At 42.6% G+C, this 5,285-nt stretch overlaps 1 long non-coding RNA gene across 1 annotated transcript; it reads right to left on the bottom strand.

The window, feature by feature from the left end:
- Window positions 1–3,364: 3,364 nt before the first annotated feature.
- LOC125277654 lies at window positions 3,365–4,952 on the bottom strand. Its single transcript, XR_007186960.1, has 2 exons — window positions 4,502–4,952; window positions 3,365–4,039 (listed from the first exon to the last, which is right to left on the bottom strand). It is a non-coding gene; the product is annotated as an uncharacterized LOC125277654 (long non-coding RNA).
- Window positions 4,953–5,285: the final 333 nt, after the last annotated feature.

The raw sequence follows: 5,285 nt of genomic DNA, 5'->3' as shown, positions 1-5,285 counted from the left end.
CTCTTGTTCACCTCAACAGACCGTGTTGCGCTCTGCTTCGAGGGTTGAGCATACCAGTACTAGGTCCTCCCTATTTTTCAGAAGCTGCCCTTACCCCACTCAGGGAGGTGGGCATTTGCATCTTGAACTATCTTGAGGACTGACCCATTCAGGCTCACTCTCGAGATCAGTCATGCGAACACAGGGACCTGGTGCTCATGCACCACAGCCATCTGGGGTTTCAGGTCAACTGGGGAAAGAGGCTCTTCTCTGTGCAGAGAACCTCTTTTCTCAGTCTGAAGACAGACTCGGTCAGTAGAACTGTGTGTCTCGCCAGCGAGCATGCACAGTCAGTGCTGAACTGCCTGAATACATTCTCGCAGAAAACAGCAGTTCCACTGAAGTGATTCCGAGGCTCTTGGGGCATATGGCATTCGTAGCTGCAGTCACGCCGCTCGGATTGCTGCATATGACACCGCTTCAGCACTGATTACACAACCGAGTCCCGAGGTGGGTATGGTGCCAGGCCACACTCCGTGTGATCATCACACCGAGTTGTTGTCATACATTCAGCCCGTGGTCAGACCTTGCTTTTCTACGGGCCGGAGTGCCCCTAGTACAAGTGTCCAGGCATGTTGTTGTCATAACAGATGCCTCCACCACCGGCTGGGGTGCCATATGCAGTGGCCAGGTGGCGTTGGGCTCCTGGACAGGACCCCAATGCCACTGGCAAATCAACTGCCTCGAGTTGCTAGCAGTACTCCTCGCCCTGCGCCAGTTTCGACCACTGCTGCACGGCAAGCATCTACTCGTCCGGACGGACAACACATCGACCATAGCGTACATTAGCCACCAGGGTGGTCTACGTTCCTGTCGCATGTAGCATCTGCCTGCCATCTCCTCCTTTGGAGTCAGTGCCGACTCAGGTCGTTGTGCACCATTCATATCCCGGGTGAGCTCAATCGTGTGGCCAACGCGCTCTCATGACAGCTCATGCTCCCAGGGGAATGGAGACTCCACCCCCAGGTGGTCCCGCTGATCTGGAGCTGATTCAGGGAGGCACAGGTAGACCTGTTGCCTCTAAGGAATCTGCCCACTGCTAGTTGTTTTACTCCCTGACTGAGGGGACCCTCGGCACGGATACACTGGCACACAGCCAGTGTAAGAGTATTAAAGGGAAATACAGTCAAAACCTTAGCTATGATATACACATGGCACTAAAGGTGCAATAGGTGTAATCTGCCGGTTGTCCTGTAGGTGACCTCATAATTCTGTCTTCTTACGATGCACTTAGAGCTTTATGATTACTCCAGAGCACTCGTAGACCTACGATCATTTTCAAGTGCTACTTAAGTTATGATGGTTTTGGGAAACAGACCGTAATATTAAGAATAGTCATACGATCGTTTTTACGAACTTCTTAGGCTTACGATGCTTTTGGGCCATTCACCTCCCAGCAACAATCAGCCCTCATGTTGTTTGCCATCATCCATGCAAAGTACCACAAGAAATCTCTAATCGCTTTCACAGTACTTTGATGTCATACATTGATTGGGCTGCGCAGCGCTGCTTCAAGTTGGATACACCTACTGTCTGCTAAGTCGCCCCAGCCAATAATGACAGTGCAGGTGAGAACGAGACTTATCGAGTTTTATATGTGTTTACAAACAATAACTGAAAATTTCTGCATAGTACACCTTTAACAACATGCCAATTGTTCAGCTGATGAAACCTTTTTAAAAGACTTTCGGTAGACAAAAACCCCAGGAAAGATGGAGGCCATCTCTTTTCAACAGGTCAGATCTCCTTAAAATACTTATCCAATTATCTTCAAAAATGAAAGCTCTAGCGTAAGTTCTGCCAGGAAGACTCAATGTTACGTCACCAATTAGTTTAGAGCTAACCAATCATTATCTTGCACTTGGAGTATATAAGATTGCTGACACGTTTGAGTCCGCAGATGCTGACGAAAACCTTCACCTCCATCCTCCCCACCACCACCAGGATGGTCCCTGTCCATACCTCCCGGGGGTCGGCTATGCCCCTGCCTTCATCTTCAGGCAGGAAATGCAGAGTCCGCAATCCTTTAGGATCTGAGCTACGGACGGGGCCTACGCCAAAGAACTTTCTTACAACATTTTGCTTGCTGATTGTTAATAAATATGGTTGTCATGTTATCTTACCTTCCCTGAGTCTTTCTGGTAGAACCTATATTATTCTGCAGACACCACTTAGACATCCAGCAATTTAGTGACGACAGTCTGCTATGTAACAATACATTTCCCTGAGTAGTAAGTATTTAGCACATTCCCTTCAAAAATAAAACTACACTGCTGTGTCTTTAGTAGCTCACTGTAGTAGGCATACATGAAGGCCTACATGTATGTTCATTACAACCAACAACAGAATATTTAGATTTAGTTTACCATGTAGATTGTGTTAGCTCTAGCTGCTCTAGTAAGGAGATAAACATGGCAGACTGTGTGCAGTTCACTCAGGGGAGGATCTATGCTAATAAGGAAGAGTTTCAGCAGTTGGGCCTGTTCCACTGTGAAGCCACATAGAAAACATGAACTATTCATTTTGAGACACTGATTTCTGATTTATGGGGAATATAAAAAAGGAGTCAGTAGATTTTTACCATTATTGGGTGGTTGTGTACTCATACTGCAGACAGGACTGTACCCACCATTGAGGTCCCCAAGGTCCGAACTTCTGTATTTTTTCAAGGAGTATTCACCTTATTCCGCCACGCCCATTTTTAATTCTCCGCTCTTCCGCATTTTGTCATCCGACTTCTGCTAAACTGACTCGGCACATCCGGTAGCTAGATCAGTAATTAAAAGATTGTTTATAGCGAGCTATAACTTTAGAGAAATGACAAATAACGTTAATGCAGTCTCATATCGTCACTGTTAACGGCCGTAACTGGTAGACGATATGAAGAAGTGGCCAGAGTAAACCATGGGACTGTCAGGAGTTGATGGAGCAGCATGTAGAAGGTGTAGGTGAAGACGACTGGAATTATTTTAAATCAGTTTTGTTAAAGATAACTTTGTGATTTGTATTTTAGAAAATGTGTAATTTAATAAGTTAACAAGTGATAAAATCAGTTGTAAGAGTGTTTGTTGTTATCAGGAAGCTAGACACCTTTTACTGACCTTCATGTAGAGATAATGTTTCACCATTTAATTTTCATATGCAATAAACCAAGATAGAATTAATTTGCAAACTTGACATGACTTATTCTATTTAAATCAGAATACTTCATCCCTTTAAATTGTAAGAGCTCACATTATATGGTTTTATTAAAACGATACTGACAGCTAACAGTATCTGGACAGTAATCTGGCCACATTGTAAAGATTAAAAAAAAAACATCACATATGATCATATTGTAAAGGTTTATAGAAATAATTTTAAGATAGACAACATTTGGTCATATTGTAAAGGTTCATAAAAATATCTACATACACTATTTACACTGATTAGTTAAAGCAAAACCACAGCACAGACAAACATACCTAAAATCATACCTAAACTCTTGGTGAATGCTGGAATGACAAGTTTCACCTTCCTTTGATATTCAACAGTGTTTTGATCTGTCTGCATTGACAACATTGTATGCGAACTGAACTTAGCTGGATGATGACATCACTGTTTACTCCAGTGCTGATATAGATAAATTATCATCCTGATATGACCACCCTATACCACCCTAATGATCACCCTGCAATAAATTACGACACAGCTCCATCAGAGTCATCAGGAGCTGATCCCAAGTGTGTAGCTGGAAACTGTTGGTGTATATATTGGTAAGGTGCTCGCCGACTGAATGAATGGTGGTTGTTTCTCAGCAGAGTTGAGCAACAGTACAATGGCGCCAGCTCAACGCATTTCATTCTCATATCAGATGTAGGAGGCTTCAGATTGAGATGTGATTTTGAAGTGTAGTTGTGGTCAGAGACAGATGGATCCTCCCAGTGTGTTTCTGCATCACAGTTCAGGGTATGTGGATGTGATCATCCTCACAGTTGATCACTGACGCTCATCGATGCATCTGTGGAAATAATATAGCCATACACATTTTTTTTACATTAGTAATTATTGATCATGAGAATTAATATAAGTTTGCACTCATACTTTAACAGAACAGTGTGAGAGAGAGATGCATTAAAAACGAGACAGTATATACGCAATCTCTAACTCTAGTGTTAATAGTTAGGTAAATATCAATATGAGAGATGTAGCTAGCTGGCCTGCTATCACCTGCAATCTCTATAAATTACAGGAATAATGTAAGTAACTTAAGCTATTATTAAACTATAATGTACCACAATCCTATCTTAAATATGTACCATTGTACTATCTTACATTTGAAATATATAGGTGGCAATTGTAATAATGCGAGATTCGTTGTATTTTGTGAACTGCTCTTTACTGATCTTAACTGTATTCATAGAAGGGACTTCACAAATCTAACGTTAGGTTAACATGTACATGGCTAGCTAAGTTAGCTTACCTGAATCTGACAACCTGTTCAGCATCCGCCGTGACTTATTTACCGGAACATCGTTGCCGAGCCATTTTTCGGGGAAAGGGTGTTTGTCAGTCGGCCTCCCGTCCATGAAATGGTACGAACACACATAAGGGCGCTTGGGTGGTCACTTCAAGTTTAGCGCCTTCAGCCATTGCCTCAGGTGCTCCTCGTCTTAAGGTGGTGGGTGTAAATTGTAAAGTGCACCACAACACTCGGACCGCTTCACATTGTATTCGTAACATCGTTGATGCCGTTTCAACTGTTCTCTCTTCTTAATCTAATTGTTATGACAGCCCCTAACTGAGCATATAATACTCATCTACCGTTACAGCTATAGGATTACCGCTAGCGACTACTAGCTTAGGTCCCTCAACCGGAAGTAAGATGACAAAACGAACGTAATGGCGCCACCCTTGTTGTCGCGGAAAATAAGGTGAATACAGTAAAGGTTCTGAAATAATTGCCTAATAACTCTACTTTGGTGCTTCAGTGAATATTGCACAATGCCGATAACAAACCTTCTCTCATTTTGAGTTGCCTCAGCGGTCAAATAGCGAAATGCAAAATGTCTGAGATGTGCAATCGAATCAAAGTAGACAGGTTTTATGTTCACAGAAGCTGCTGAGTGCAAATTCCAGTGCAATGCTTTTCAGTTTATAAAAGTGCAAGATAAGATGTAAGTAGCTAAACAAAACAATTAAAGGTGTGGATGATTATGATTTCAATTTTTTAACTTTAGTTAGTGTGTAATGTTGCTGTTAGATCA

This window comes from Megalobrama amblycephala, linkage group LG10 (genome assembly GCF_018812025.1).
Source record: "Megalobrama amblycephala isolate DHTTF-2021 linkage group LG10, ASM1881202v1, whole genome shotgun sequence".
In the NCBI taxonomy this organism is placed as follows: Eukaryota; Metazoa; Chordata; class Actinopteri; order Cypriniformes; family Xenocyprididae; genus Megalobrama; species Megalobrama amblycephala.
The sequence above is the reverse complement of the archived record's forward strand: the minus strand, read 5'-3'. Positions and strand labels throughout refer to the sequence as shown.